This window comes from Oryx dammah, unplaced genomic scaffold, assembly GCF_014754425.2.
Source record: "Oryx dammah isolate SB20612 unplaced genomic scaffold, SCBI_Odam_1.1 HiC_scaffold_2, whole genome shotgun sequence".
Lineage (NCBI taxonomy): Eukaryota > Metazoa > Chordata > Mammalia > Artiodactyla > Bovidae > Oryx > Oryx dammah.
This window is the reverse complement of record NW_024070186.1, coordinates 96992655-97009764: the sequence shown is the minus strand read 5'-3', so window position 1 is coordinate 97009764 and position 17110 is coordinate 96992655. Positions and strand designations below refer to the sequence as shown.

At 37.7% G+C, this 17110-nt stretch overlaps 1 protein-coding gene across 18 annotated transcripts in view; it reads right to left on the bottom strand.

Moving 5' to 3' along the window:
* Positions 1–17110, bottom strand: part of ZBTB20 (zinc finger and BTB domain containing 20) — an 838376-nt gene that overhangs the window by 530088 nt on the left and 291178 nt on the right. The window lies entirely within an intron of this gene.

Here is a 17110-nt window from a genome sequence, read left to right as displayed (position 1 = left end):
TTGACTGGACCCAGCTCTTTCACATATCCCAACTTAGGGATCTTAGATTAGTCACTTTACCTACATCATATATTACCCAGGAACAGGACCATTCTATTTCTTAAATAATTTTATCGAAGGATTCTAAGATTCTTAAGTCATATTCCCTTAGGTCCTGCTTAAATTTCATTACTGATTATGTTTGAAGGCTATCATTAAAATACTAACTTTTTATCTGAGCATTTACAATAATCTTTTGAAATTTCAAGCCATTTAACTGCATTATTTCCATGACAGAGAATAAACTTCTTAGATTCTCCTGGAAAATGAAAGACGCTATAATTTCACAGAAAGGAATTTAATGTTGCTTTTGAGGTGATAACACAAAACCCTATTCTGCCATGTCAGCTGATCCTGCCCTCTCTCTGGCCTACCTGGTCCAGTCCATTTTCAATCATCTTGTTCAATCTCAGAGTGGTCCTTTGGGTAGACACAAATTCCAGGTTTGGATAAAATGCTAAATTGATACAATAATTATTAAGTGTTGTTCTTCACAAAAGTGAATCTAAGTTGGACTACTTCCCTATCCCAAATCACCATATTTTGTGATATGTGTAACACTCAGCTAATTTTATTATGGCTGAATATGGCTGGGCTACTCATGTGCCTTATGATTCATTTCTAGATCTAATGAAGGCCTGCTGTCAATATCAAAGCAATTGTCTTCCAAGAGAGTGACAATCTATTTCAACAAAGTAAATTCCACAAGGGGGCAAAGGGACAAGCACCCCAAATTCACTAGTGACAAACTCTTTGACATTTTTAACTGAGTGCATTTTAAAAATGCACTTTTCTGTGAATAAAAATGATGTCATTGTATTCCTGAAAGCCATGAAACATTATCTTTTCTATTTCTAAAAATCGCTCTGCTCAAAGTCAACGTGTAAGTTTAATTAAGTGTTCTTAATTGCATGGACAGTTCTGATGTTTCAAATCTTAGATACTAAATTTGTGCATGGAATGAATCTCCCTTCCCCCACTTAGATGTGACCATTTCTGTTCTTACCTATAAACAAATATGAATATTTTTTAGGCCAGTTCTATTTTTGATAATTGATTTATATAGCATCTGTCTCAGTAAGTGGAAAGGTGACAGCTTATTTCAGGATATCTACAGCTTCATAACACTAATATGGCCTTTAAATAATTCTGCTTAAATAACATTTAACTCACATTCTATCTGTAGCCCTTGCATTGTGAAGAAAAGCTTGATGCTAAAGTAAAGATTTCAGTAAAAAGGATATAAGCTTTTTATTATGAAAGGTTAGAAACATTAGAATGAGAATGAAATGACATTAGAAATTTGGAAACTGGCTTATTTCTTTATATACATAAGAAAGTAGTCTGGCCCATATATACTGATTATTGAAAAATCATTACAATATCACTCAGATTGATGCTAACTCTGCTATACCAGCTTTGTTTTGGTTAATGTTTGCAAGACAATTCTGGTTGTTATAGCAGAATACTCAGCAGAAACAGTCATTTTTACATTTTTTACATTATATATGTACAAAATTTTCCCTTAAAATTCAACACTGCCTTTGAGAAATAGTCCTTATATAATATTCATTAAAAGGATTAGATCATCATTTCTTAGAACTTTAAGCTTCCTGGTAACTTAGACAGTAAAGAATCTGCCGACAATGCTGGAGACCTGGGTTCAATCCCTGGGTTGGGAAGATCCCCTACAGGAGGGCATGACTACCCACTCCAGTATTCTTGCCTGGAGAATTCCATGGACAGAGGGCTTGGCAGGCCACAGTCCATAGGGTCACAAAGAGTCGAATAAGACTGAGCGACTAAGCACAGCACAAGAATTTTCTGTTACTACATGGTAAGAGAATCTTAGAGTAAGTTTTATTAACCCCATTTTACAGATTAATAATAATAGTAAGATTTTATTAACCCCATTTTACAGATTAATAATAATAGTAAGATTTTATTAACCCCATTTTACAGATTAATAATAATAGTAAGACACAGAAAGGTTAAAATGAGTGGCATAAGGTCAACAACTAGCAAGTGGAATTAAGCCAGGCTTTGAACTTTCTTTTCTGTTTTTCCCAAAGCACCTTGTTAATATCCATATCAGACTGCACTGATGTACTGAGGATAAAGGAGACTCATTATCTCTGTATAATCATACAGCTCCTAGAAAATACAGAAACCTTCTAAAAACACCACCCCATCAATGAGTTTGGTAAAAACAATTGAACATTTTAAATCTTAGCTGCATTGTAAAGTATATAAAATCTTGAAAGTTAAAGAATAGCACCAAAGTTCAGTCCCTCTAAATTTGTAACCCTTTGAAATCTAAGGACTCCAAAATGAATTTCTAATTCCTGACTTATAAACCCCGAGGAAGGAAATTTATAAGAAAACCAGAAAAAGCTCTTCCAAATGTGCCTATGACACCATGGATATACAAATCTGCCCCATTTTATAGTACACAAAGAAGACTGGAATTCAGCTGTTATCAGAGATAATAATAAACTTCTGGTGAGTCAGTCGCTCAGTTTCATATTTACATTCCCACTGTCAGCAACAGTTTTTAAGTTAAACATTTTTTAGAAGTAAAAATTCAATAAACAATATTTATATTACCAACAGAATGTGTTTTCTTTGCTTTGGTGATAAAATATCTGATTATTTTAGACGTTGCGCTCTTCTTTCTTTTGTCCATCTCTTTAGCTACCTCACTAAAAGCCATGACCCCTCTTCACACTTGTTCTCTCCCTGAAGCTTCAAGGAAGAGGACTGCAAACTGCCTGGATGCCTGGACCCTCACGATTCTGAGATTAAACCCAGATCCACCCATGGCATGGGTCCCATTCTTTGTCTGAAGCCAGCGTCTGATTGAGTCAGATATGAAGTCATTATCAAATTGAACAGCAAGCTTGTATTTTCTTGCAGTTTATATACAAATATATAATATTTGTATAAAAATGACTAATAAACTCTCCCAAAGAAAACAGCCTCATTATATTTTTACCTTACTTCCTCATTCCATTCTTAAAGCCACAGTGAAAGGAAAATTGTTGTGGTCACACCAAAATATTCCTTTGCACTGCCAGTTAAAGTCTGGTTTGGGCAAAACTAAGCAATCATTTATAGTTTGCATTTAGGATACTAGTTACCATTTACCTATAGAGGTTATCTGGCCTAGTGAGGGGTCCTTGGTATGATACCTGAGTTTGCCACTTCCTTGATACTATGTTGTAGCTGTTAGGAAGGATTTTCTAAAGCTAATTTTCTCTCTTAGTTCCATTTTAACCCCACAGGGAGTAAACAAGATGGAAGGGTATTTTCCCTCAAAATAAGGCTTATGGCATTGACCTAGGCAGTTAAATGTATCTTTACAATCCTCAACTTGGTCTCCCAGGAACAGTTTTTATAGATTCAGATATTTTTTTGTCATAAAGTATTCTATTTATTTCTCAGCAGCTGGTGTCAAAAAAGTTGTTGTGTTTTTTTTAATATTCCTTTTAAATAAATAAAATCTGTTTTCATATTGTGTAAAATTAGTTTTGCCTGCTGTGAGTTTGTGGCATTATGAAGTGATCATTTCTTCCCATGAATTATTTAAAGTGAGGATATCAAAATCTGATGAAACAATACAATGCAGTATACAATACAATTTAATTTTATACTATTTTGCCACTTCATACCGGGATCTCACACTGCATAGCAGTTGCGATACAGTGGCTCAGAATTGACAAATCATGCCTGTGCCTCTCAGTTCATTATTTTAGTATCTGAGGGGCAAGTCTAAATTTTCCAGTGGGTTGGAGAATCTCCTCAGATTGGGCAACACATAGACACCTAAGTACATTTTTGCTAACTACTCATGCAAGGCACTAATGTTCAAATAACCTTGGTGATATTTACCTTTAAAAAAAAATTCGTTGGGCAATTGTTCACTCTTTCACTACAAAACACTGTTGGTTTATCAGCATTTCTTCTGGATTTTTCTGATCACTTTTTCTCATGGGACAAATGCATGTACGTAACCACAATCATTCTCACTACTTATTCTTACTACAGAGGTTGAACAGGAAGGGGACAATGATCTTCTCAAATTCCCCACTGAACTTACTGGACTTACAGTAAAGCTGCTACTAACTTTTAAGGTGAATGAGGTAGCATGAACGAACTACTCTAAATATGGAAATATATGATTACAAGCTATTACAAAGTTTGAATGAAGGAGAGAGCAAAGGTTATCTTGTATGTAATATCTGTGTTGTAGTAAATTATAACCAAAATAGTTCCCTGATTTTTTTTTCTTCAGTGAATTTTGTAGCACTCCATAAGAGAAATTATATCTGATTAACTAACTCAGTATATTGAAAGGATGAAGTTAATTTTTGCTATTCAGCATTCAAATAGCCTCTGACAAAATTCTACCACAAAAGTTAAAAAAAATAAAACTCACCAGGATTCAACATATTATGAGATGTTAGAGGTGGTTTTCCACAGCTAGAAACTAGCTTAAAGCACAGAATAGAGGTCAGTGTGCACTTCCCTTGCTAGGGCCACAGGCTCGAGACTAATGTAACACACCCAAAACTCCCAAGTCTGTAACACCCATATTGCCACCCCTTCCTCCAACCAAACTGCATTTCCTCCATCTCAGTGAAAGGCCATCATCCCCCTGATTAGACCAGACATTAGGAGCCTTTGAATTCCTTTTGTCTCCCTCAACACACAAAATCCATCAATAATCCCCATTAACTCGACCTGAAAAGTACATTCCAAACTCAACCATTTCTCACCGTCTCTATTGTTGCCAACCCAAACAGGATTATCTCTTCACTGGTCCCCAAATTTATTTCTCTATTTCCATTCTTGTCTCTTACCATCCATTTTCTAAACAGAAGCCAGAGTGGTCTTGAAATGCAAGGCAGACCCTGCATAAAATCTACAATATATAATGTTGTAAGAATGATATTTCAAATTCAAAATGCTAACCTACATCTCTCCATTATCTGTTCCTGTCCACCTGTTCCCTGGAGAAGTGCATGGCAACTCACTCTAGTATTCTTGCCTGGAGAATCCACATGGACAGAGGACGAAGGCAGGCTATAGTCCCTGGGGTCACACAGAGTCGGAAGTGATTTAGTACGTCCACCTGTTTGATCTCATCTCTAACAACTCTTCACTTACTCACTGTGCTTCTGCCTCACTGACCCACGATGTCCCTCAAACAAGCCAACGCTATTCCTGATACCCCTCCTCTGCCTCCTCTGCCTGAGCTCTCCTGCCCCGACAGTTTCACAATGAACTAACTTCTCATTCAGTTCAGTTCAGTCGCTCAGTCGTGTCCAACTCTTTGCGACCCTATGAATCACAGCACACCAGGCCTCCCTGTCCATCACCAACTTCCCGGAGTCCACCCAAACCCATGTCCACTGAGTCAGTGATGCCACCCAGCCATCTAATCCTCTGTCGTCCCCTTCTCCTGCCCTCAATCTTTCCCAGCATCAGGGTCTTTTCCAATGAGTCAGCTCTCTGCATCAGGTGGCTAAAGTATTGGAGTTTCAGCTTCAACATCAGTCCTTCCAATGAACATCCAGGACTGATCTTCTTTAGGATGGACTGGCTAGATCTCCTTGCAGTCCAAGGGACTCTCAAGAGTCTTTTCCAACTCCACAGTTTGAAAGCAATTCTTTGGCACTCAGCTTTCTTTATAGTCCAACTCTCACATTCATACATGACCACTGGAAAAACCATAGCCTTGACTAGATGGACCTTTGTTGACAAAGTAATGTCTCTGCTTTTTAATATGCTGTCTAGGTTGGTCATAACTTTCCTTCCAAGGAGTAAACATCTTTCAATTTCATGGCTGCAGTCACCATCTGCAGTGATTTTGGAGCCCAGAAAAATAAAGTCAGCCACCGTTTCCAATGTTTCCCAATCTATTTGCCATGAAGTGATGGAACCAGATGCCATCTTCCTTTTCTGAATGTTGAGCTTTAAGCCAACTTTTTCACTCTCCTCTTTCACTTTCCTCAAGAGGCTCTTTAGTTCTTCTTCACTTTCTGCCATAAGGGTGGTGTCATCTGCATATCTGAGGTTATTGATATTTCTCCTGGCAATCTTGATTCCAGCTTGTGCTTCCTCCAGCCCAGTGTTTCTCATGATGTACTCTGCATATAAGTTAAATAAGCAGGGTGACCATATACAGCCTTGATGTACTCCTTTTCCTATTCGGAAGCAGTCTGTTGTTCCATGTCCAGTTCTAACTGTTGCTTCCTGACCTAAATAGTACTTTACAGAGCGATCTTTCTTTCCCTGATCATGGTGTCCAGAACACCCCAATTCACTCTATTCTGTTTTATTTTCCTCTTAGAATGAATTACTAGTATCTTTCTCATTTGTATATATTTTGTGTGTTGTGGGGACATATAACTGCTATCAGAATATAAATTCCATGAGAATGAGACTCTCAGCCATACTCCAATAATAGTTATCTATTACTGCCTGACAAGTTATTTCAAAACTTTGTAGCTTTAAAAAAAAAAAAAGAATTATCTCAGGGTTCCTGGTGGGCCAGGAATCTGTGTGCAGTGTACCTAGGTGCCTCTGGGACAAAGTTCAAAGTCCCTCAGGAGGTTGTAATCAATCTGACAGCCAGAGCTGTGGTTTGAACTGAAAGCCATACTCTAAATTCACTCACTTGGTTATTGGCAGGCCTGAGCCCTTCATCAGGTGGGTGCCTCCACAGAGCTTTGTGATGGCATGGCATTTGACTTTCCCCAGATAGAGTAACACAGGAAACAGTGAGAGAGGCATTCAAGATTAAAGCCACAGTCTTTTTTAAAACTTAATCTGAGATATTACATCCCACCATTTTTGTCTTTTTTAGAAATGAGTCACTCGGTCTAGTCAATACTAAAGGAGAGGGAAATACACAAGGGAATGGAAATACACATGGGATATGGAGAGTCTGCAAGCCATCTTAGGAGTTGTCTACAACAACTGACTACCTCTGTACTCTCAGTGTACATAGTAACTCCTGGAATTTAATAAGTGAATGAATAGAAATGACTCTCCCCAGATTAGTACAGGAAACTGTCCTAAGTCAATATTTTGTCAATGATGAAGAAAAGTAGTGAATAAAATCTCCCTGAAAGAGTGACAATAGAGCCATTCAAACCAGATAATCAGTCAGGAAATCAAGTTATGTGAGTAAGCAAAAAGTAGCAATAGAGTCTCAGTTTCTTCATCTGCACAACATAGAAAATACTTGTACATGTTGGAGATTTACTGAGGTAACTCACATGGAATATTTCATACATAGCCTCCAAATCAAAGGCACTGAACAAATATCAATTAGTATTCTTAATGAGAATAAAAGCAAGGCAAACATTTTTTGGGAAAAATAACAGAAATTGTATTTTTAAGATGATTTGAGATATCAGATATAGCAAAAAAAAAAATGATCTGTAAATTACTCTGAACTGTTTACTAATGATTTTAGCTTAATAAGAACCTGTAGCCGAAAAGACTAATAAAACGTTGGGACTCATCACGTGTACTGAAAGCAAGGTAGAAAGGTTTACTATTTTTATGTAAAATTACGATACATTTGGATATATGTAATGATACATTTCCAGCTGTGTAATCCATGAAAGCGTAAATAGAGAAGGATGTGTACAGTTTCAGGAGTTTCGGCTTTGGCCACCTGATGCAAAGAACTGACTCATTTGAAAAGACCCTGATGCTGGGAAAGATTGAAGGTGGGAGGAGAAGGGGACGACAGAGGATGAGATGGTTGGATGGCATCACCAACTCGATGGACATGAGTTTGAGCAAGCTTCAGGAGTTGGTGATGGACAGGGAAGCCTGACACGCTGCAGTCCATGGGGTTGCAAAGAGTCGGACATGACTGTGCGATTGAACTGACTGTGTGCAGTTTTGGAATAGAAAGATCCACAGCATGACTTGGGGTTAAAGTGTCTGAAAAGTTAAAGGAAGGGCATTGAACCTGACCTATTACATAATGGGATTATAATAGTTTTGGAGAGGGTAATCACAGAATTTTTCATGAAACCCTAGATTATCAATACTACAGGGAAAACTCGAAGTTTGGAAAAGTACAAAGAGAGTCAGAGAATGAAACCCTCTTCAGTATTTTAAAGAATACCTACCTTAAAATGAAAGGTAGCAAAGACTTAGAGATTCATTAAGCAGTTGGAGAAATTTTATGGAGGATATACCAAAATAGACCACAATGGTATTTATATTTGAGATTGGCATCATGGAAGAAAATCAAATGTCTTTCAACCTATTGATTGATGTCTCCTTTTGCAACCAAACAGGCAGGATGAATCACAGCTTTGATGAAGGTACTCCAGAAGTATGAGCAGCACTCCTTTAAGATGTTATCATTTTGTCCTGTTAGGGACAGGGTAACAGTCACTGCTTTATGGCTGGTCTTCATGGAGAATCAGCATTACCTAGCCATTTGTAAACATTTCTCTATACATTTGTACACTTTAGATTTCTGAACTTTGACTACTGCATATTCCAAAGATATATACCTACTGTTCTGAGAGCAAAATAGTTTCTCTGATGCAAAGTCTTGTGGGTTGAATGGTGGCTCCCTAAAAGATATGCCCATATCTCAATCCTCAGAAGCTGAGAACGTGGCCTTATTTGGAAGAAGGGCCTTTGCATATCTAACTAGGTAAGAATCTCTAGATAGGATCATCCTGGATTATCCAAGTTTGTAACCGTGCGTGCATACTAGGTCACTTTAGTCATGTTTGACTCTTTGTGACCCTATGGAACACAGCCTGCCAGACTCCTCTGTCCATGGGATTTTCCAGGCAAGAATACTGGAGTGGGTTGTGTGCCCTCAGGGGATCTTCCTGGCTCAGAGAAATAAAACGACATGCCTCTATAAGAGACAGAGGAAAAGACACAGACACAAAGGGAAGGCCATGTAAAGAAGGAAGCATAGACTGCAGATAAACAGCTGCAAACCAAGGAACGCATGGAAGAGCAAGTAATTCTCCCCTTGAGCCTTCAGAGTAAATGTGGCCCTTCTGATTCATTGATTTCTGATTTGTGACCTCCAGAGCTGTGAAAGACTACCTCTGTTGTTTGAGGCCATCAAGTTTGTGGTAGTATGTTATGGCAACCCGAGGAAACTGATATACTTAGAACAAGGAATTGTTTCACAAAGAGGTAATGGAATGGATTAGAAACAACATTTATGCAAGATAGATTCAGATTTTAACCTAGATTTTCTCTGTACAAATTGTGTGATATGAAAAAGGAAGTTACTTTATATCTCTGATCATCACGCTTTTCATTGGTAAAGTGATGGTAAGTTCTCAATGTAGGGTCACTGTGGGATATGGAAATATGTAAAACACCTCACTTACTGTAAGCATTACAACAGCAGAATATTATTCTGATCAATATTCAATACTCGATTAACCTATTAATAATTAATTCAAAAATGTGCCAAATATCTATAAAAGTTAAAAACTGTTGTTTTCCTTGAGAATAAACATTTTAGCAAGGTATTAATTAGAGCATAAGGGATTGATTAATGTAGAAACTGGTTGTGCAATACCAAATGTTTCAAAAAACTTTTATTTCAAACTTACTATTCATGCCATTTTAAGCCACCTCCTCAGTTGTCAGTGGAACCATATTCAGTCATGTTCTTTTACTGTCTCATATTTAATATCCTCCCTAGTTTCTTATAGACAAATAATAAAAAGTAAAGCCAGAGTATTATTGGAAAATATTTGCATCTAGCCTGGGCTTAAGTCAGCCAGATAAAGAAGCAAAGACCGTGTTAATAGAATTCTCCTAAATGTTAGTCTAAGAAAATTGACAATAGCATAATAATCTCTAGGACAAAGTTATCAAATTCATACCAATCGTGAACACCTTTGGTTATTCTTGACATTAAGGCAGACAAAACAATAAAAGTAACTCTAACCATAATTTTCCTAGAGGGACAATACAGCAATCATGCAGTTTGAGTATTTCATGTTCTGGAATAACTCCTTAATATCAGAAAATTGAGACTCTAGTAAAGCTATTGAAAATACATGCAACAAAAGTGAAATAAATTTTTAAGAATTGATGTTCTTTTGCTTTTCTAAGGATAAATATTTGTAAGAATACTGTAAAAAAAGTGAAAAATATAACAGATTAGCTATAACACTATGTATGGCTATTAAAACACTTATTTATTCTTTCACTCACTCATTCTCTCAACAACTATTTATCAAATGTCTCATCAGTACCAGGCATTATGTTAGGTATAAGAGATAAATATCATTGAATGAGATACAATATCATTTCCTATCTTAAAGAAGATTTAACTAAAACAATCAATTAAAATAAGGCTTACATTACAGGAGCACAATGTAAGGCAATTAATTGGGGAAAGAGGGAAGACATTCAAAGAACATGCACTATAACTTGAGACCTGCTAAGTTATTTCTATAAGGGGAAGAAGGGGAAAATGGAGATGTTTTCCATCTTTATGGAGGATATCTGTAAAGACCAGAAATGAGAGTGAGGTGTGTGTTGAAAGCATGAAAAGAAGTTCAGTATGATTGGAGCATGGGCTTCCCTTGTGGCTCAGCTGATAAAGAATTCACCTGCAATGTGGGAGGTGAGGTGAGGTGAAGTCGCTCAGTCGTGTCCGACTCTTTGAGACCCCGTGGACTGTAACCTACTAGGCTTCTCCGTCCATGGGATTCTCCAGGCAAGAATACTGGAGTGGATTGCCATTTCCTTCTCCAGGGGATCTTCCCGACCCAGGGACCGAACCCAGGTCTCCCACATTGGAGGCAGATGCTTTAACCTCTGAGCCACCAGGGAAGCAATGTGGGAGACCTAGGTTCAATCCCTGGGTTGGGAAGATCCCCAAGAGAAGGGAAAGGCTACCCACTCCAGTATTCTGGCCTGGAAAATTCCATGGACTATATAGTCCATGGGGTAGCAAAGAGTCGGACACAACTAAGCAACTTTCACACACATAAGAAGCCAGGGAAAAAGTGATTTAAGTCAGACTGGAAGAGGAGACAGGGGCTAGATTTTAAGATTAGTATTAAGGACATCAGGAGAATGCTGCAATAACTTGGGTGAAATAAGATGGTACTGTAAACTAGAGTGTTAGCTTTGGCATGGAGAGGAATGAAAACATTTAATACATACTTAGGAGAAAGATAAAAAATGTTTCTAAACATACTAGCCTGATACCCTATTTAAACTTACTACCTACCTACTCACTGTATATGTCTTCATCTCTTTTGCCCTATATTTAAAAACAAATTTGTTGAAGCATAATTGTAAGACAATAATTGCACAAATTTAAATTTGATAAGTTTTGACACATTGACCAATGAAATCACTACCACAATCAAGATAGCAAAATTACTTATCACCTTCAAAACTTTCCTTATGCAAGCACTGATCTACCTTCTATCACTATACATTAGCTTATATTTTCCAGAATATTATATAAATGGAATCTTATAGTATGAACTTGTTTTGCCTGTTTTCGATTAGTATAATAATTCTGAGATCCATTAGGTTGTTCAGTTCAGTTCAGTTTGGTTACTCAGTCATGTCCAATTCTTTGCGACCACATGGGCTGCAGCATACCAGGCCAGCAATCACCAACTCCTGGAGCTCGCTCAAACTCATGTCCATCAAGTCAGTGATGCCATCCAACCATCTCATCCTCTGTTATCCCTTCTCCTCCTGCCTTCAATCTTTCCCAGCTTCAGGGTCTTTTCTCAGAAGTCAGTTCTTCACATCAATGTCCAAAGTACTGGAGCTTAAACTTCAGCATCAGTCCTTCTAATGAATATTCAGGACTGATTTCCTTTAGGATGGACGGGTTTGATCTTCTTGCAGTCCAAGGGACTCTCAAGAGTCTTCTCCAACACTACAGTTCAAAAGCATCAATTCTTTGGTACTCAGCTTTCTTAATGATCCAACTCTCACATCTATACATGACTACTGGAAAAACCATAGCTTTGACTAGATGGACCTTTGTCAGCAAAGTGATGTCTCTGCTTTTTAATATGCTGTCTAGGCTGGTCATAACTTTCCTTCCAAGGAGTAAGTGTGTTTTATTTTCATGGGTGTAGTATGTATCAATAAACCGCTCCTTTTCATTGTTAAGTAGTACTCTACTGTATAGATATGTTACAATTTATGTATCCATTCACAACTTGATGGACATTTAAGTTGTTTATAATTTTTAGCTTATACAATAAAGCTGCTAGGAACATCTGTGTACAAGGTTTTACAAAGACATACTTTCCTTTCTTTTGTGTAAATACATAGGAGTAGAATGACTGGATCACATGAGTATATGTTTAACTTCAAAAACAACTGTCAGAATGTTTTCCAAAGTGGCTGTACCATTTACTTTCCCATCAGTAATGTATGAGGTTTCTGATTTCTCCACATCTTTGCCAATATTTAGTATGGTCAGTCTTTTTCATTTCAGCCATTCTAATAGGTGTAGAGCAGTGTCTCATTGAGACCTCCCAGGTGGCTCAATGTAAAGAATCTGTCTGATAATACTTGAGACTCGGGTTCTACCCCTGGGTCAGGAAGATCCCCTGGAAAAGGGCATGGCAATTCACTCCAGTATTCTTGCCTGGAGAATCCCATGGACAGAGGAGCCTGGCAGGCACAGTCTATGGTGTTGCAAAGAGTCAAACACGACTGAGCAACTAGCAAGAACAGTTTCCCTTTGTGGTTTTAATTTGCATTTTCCTAATGATGATGTCGAACATCTTTTCATGTGCTAATTTACCAATCTTATATCTTTTTGGGAAAGTGTGGTCAACTCTTTAGCCCATTTTAAAAAGATTGGGTTATATTATTATTGAATTTTGATATTTCTTTGTATTTTCTGGCTATATAACTTCTTTATCAGATATATTCTTTACAAATATTTTCTTAGTCTGTGATTTATCTTTCCATTATTTTAATATTGTTTTCAAAGTGTAGAATTTTCTAACTTTGATGAAGTCCAATTTATTTTTTTATGGATCATGTGTAAATGGATTGTATATTTATCATCTCCTAACATACTTCATAATTTGCTTATCTTTTTATTAATGGATCCCAAGTATCTAGAATGGTACCTAATACATAGTAGGTATTCAATGAACATTTGGTTAACAAATAAAAATTTCTATAAGTCAAATGCAAATTGTGGAGACAGTTTGTAGACAACATAGAAAAGAAAATAGTCTTAAGTGTAAGGACATATTCAATTTTTGCTCTCTGATCTAATACAAACATTTATTGATATAAATACCCAATATAATAAATCCTCTCTGTTAAAGAATTGGTACGCTTTGCCTGGAGATAATTCTCCCCCAAAATATGAATTTGAGATTCTGTAGAACTTAAATGTAAATAATGAGTCTCCTATCCATCTCCATCCCCCACACCCCCAGTAACTCAAATCCTATATGAATTTTTGTAAATAAATTAAAGCTGCTGAATTCTCGAAAACTCTGTGCCAATTATAAATAAGCCTCAGGATGGATTTCAACCAGCAGCGTCCCCAAAACCATTATCTGAAACTCTAATCCATTATTTTTTCTTTCATAATTAATTTTTCTAAGTAGGTCAGTACTATTCATTTTATTTAAGTGCTGTTCCAGCAATCCCATTTTCTCAATAACCAAAATCAACTGTAACTATATACATATATTTTTAAATTAAATATACTAAAACATTCTTATATTATGCAAAACACTAATTAGACCATTAAAGTTTTTTCTAATAAGTAATAAGATAATGTGGAGGAGGAAATCGCAACCACTACAGTATTTTTGCCTGGAGAATGCCATGGACACAGGAACCTGATGGGCTATAGTCCATGGGGTTGCAAAGAGTGGGACATGACTGCTTATAAGATAATGCACTATACTGGAATTCAATTGTACATCTTGACCATACACAGTCAAATAGAGTCTTATAAGCACCTCAAGGATGTCTAGATATATGGGTGCTTAAATAGGTATATCTCATAAGAAAGAACTTGGTTTATTATATTCTAGCATCCAAATCACTAGGAACAATTACCAGAAATTTATATAAGTAAAATAAACACATGACATTGTAGATATACATTTTACATGTTATATGTATAACTATATATACTTGCATGTTTTGTGTGTGTGTATGAAATAAAAACTCAACTCAGCTGGAACACAGGAGATAAAATGGTCAAGCAACCAACAGAATTTGCCACACTGAGGAGTTTTAATTCTAAGAGAGCTTCTCAGGTCCTCCTCACTTAGAACTTATATATTCTCTACTAGGCGCAATTCTAAAATCTTTGGGATCTGCTTTCCTATCCTCAACAGATTAAATATTGATAATGCAAGAGTGGAGGGGAGCTTGTGGTTGATGCTAGCTGCTAGCAGCCTGACACAGGGAGAAAAGAGAGCTGATAGAGCTCTGATCGAGCATCTAGGCAATGGGGCCACTGAGCCTGCTGGTTAGGAAGAAGCCTAGTGGAAATGGGCAAAATTTCTGGGAGGAAGGGTTTGATTCACTTGAACATTCTCAAAGGATGAAATTGTTGAGACTCAGTGACAAGGTGATATGGATCTAATAGGAGACTGACAGTAATAGAAATTCATTAGTTTGTTATACAATGCAAGTTGCTTTTTAAATTATTGTTTCCCTATAAACTTTACCACCATGTATTTGTGAACATTCTGAGTGAACTAATACTGCCTGATGTTTTTTAAAAAGCACTTTTGACACTACAAATTAGCTAACTCTTTCTTAAAAGATAATGAGAAGATGAGAACTTGCATTTCTCATAGAGCAAAATAGAACCACCACAAGTGTATCCATTATAAACCACTGAGGTGTGAATTTAGGAAAAATTAGGCTGAATATGGGGCTTCCCTGGTGCTCAGTGGGTAACGAATCCTCCTTCAATGTAGGAGATGTGAGTTCGATCCCTGGGTTGGGAAGACCCTCTGGAGGAGGAAATAGCAACCATAGCAACCCACCCCACTATTCTTGCCTGGAGAGTGCTATGGACAGAGGATACATTCCATGGGGTCACAAAGAACCTGAAGCAACTGAGCACACAGGCTGGATCTGGGGCTGCTGTCCATGGGGTCACAAAGAGTCAGACATGACTGAGCAACTAAGCATAGCCCAGGTGGCACTAGCGGTAAAGAATCTGCCTGCCAAGGCATGAGATGTAAGAGATGGGGGTTTGATCCCTGAGTCAGAAAGATCACGTGGAGGAGGGCACAGCAACCCATTCCAGTGTTCTTGCCTGGAGAATCCCATTGACAGAGGAGCCTGGAGGGCTATGGCTCACAGGATTGAAAAGAGTCGGACATGACTTAGGCGACTTAGCACACAGACAGGCTGAATATGGAATACTATCTTAACTTTCTGCAACCCCCCTGAACTGTCACCAGAGTTCTTAATTCAAATAAGTACTCCTGATCTAAAAATATGCTAGGCTAAGAAACTGAATGATTACTCCTCAGCTGAAAGCATATTTAGTGACCTGAGATAGGAGAAATTTCATTTCAGTCAAGCAAATGGTTTTGGTTTTCCAACCAAGGGAAAGCTTCATCATGTAAGAGCCATCATTATAATGGAATATGACTGATTTTTTTTTAAGATGTGTTTTTAACATAGACCTCTAATAAGGGCTATTTTTCATAGCAGTCACCCTGGTAGAAACTTACTCCAGGGATACTGTGATTACTTGAAAGTTGGGGCCATTGCCTTTAGAATTAGTTTCTGAAAAAATAACAACAACAACAACAGCCTTTTTGCTTCATAGCTACCCTTTCTCTACCACCACATGCTGCTGTTTACCCTACCGTGAATGTGCCTCACTTACACTGATTAACAAAAAGCCTCCTCCTGGATTTGGTATCATGGTCTACTTATCCTGAGCTTTGCTCAGGGTTGGGGGTTGGAGAGGGTTTATTGGATTTAAGAGAGTCTATTTTTGACCACTGAATCTGTGTGGCATACCAAATTCCTTTGGCCATAAAGCAATATAAAATTGAGATTACCAAGGCCCTAAACCCAGGACCAGAGAATAAAAATTCTCCATAACAAAGAGGACTTTTAGGAATCATTTTCATCTAAAGTTTGTGTGCATGTGTTTCTGGCTTGGCTCTTAATTGACCTGCTTTTCCAGTGCATGGTGCCTAGAATCTGAGGGACAACACTGTCCTTACCAGGACAGTTGTCATAGAGTAACACAGTAAACAAAGTATAATGAGTTAAATTTGAGCACCTAGTTAGGGTTCTATGTACCCTGTGGGTCTTCAGTAAGAATTTGCTAATTATGTCTGACTCACTTTCAGTGTGAATAAACCACATACATGCTGCTATTAAAATAAAACAACCAACACAAATACTTTCTAACTTCCTGGAAGTAAAAAAGCGAACTTGCAGAATCACTCTCACCCTTCCTAATCCCCTCTCCGGGTAAACCAATTCAAAGGAAGAAAAGAATACAAAGGGAAAGTGACTGTAAGAAAAACAATTAGCCATTGCAGTCTGCAAAGCCTGTAACGTTATCTAGAAAGATAGCATGGCCATTGTTCAGGCTGCCAGAGCCCTGCATGTTTGCTAGTTCACCCGAGGTCCTGGGAGAATAATAAACTAAGCAGATTAGATTGTAGACTGATGCCTCAATGCCACCACCACCTCACACAACAAGCAGACTGTTCTAAGCATCTGAACACATGCAGGCAGGTAAACCCAGAGAATGGGCACTCCATGTTGGCGGGAGGGGAAGAGGCTGCCAACAAACAGGGCCTGTTTATTATTTAACAGTTGGTACTGCTAGAGGCCTGGCACCACTATAGAGCACTCTCTGTTTCAGTGCAAGTCAGCCTGATTATGAGAGTGTGTGAGCCAAATCGTGTTTACCATAGTCCGTGAGAACCTCAGTGCTCCCAACAGACATGGAAATTCTTACAACAGCTCTCATCCAAACAGAGAACATAGCTCCTGAGATGGAGGTAAAAGGCTTTGTGTGCCTAAATCTTGTCTG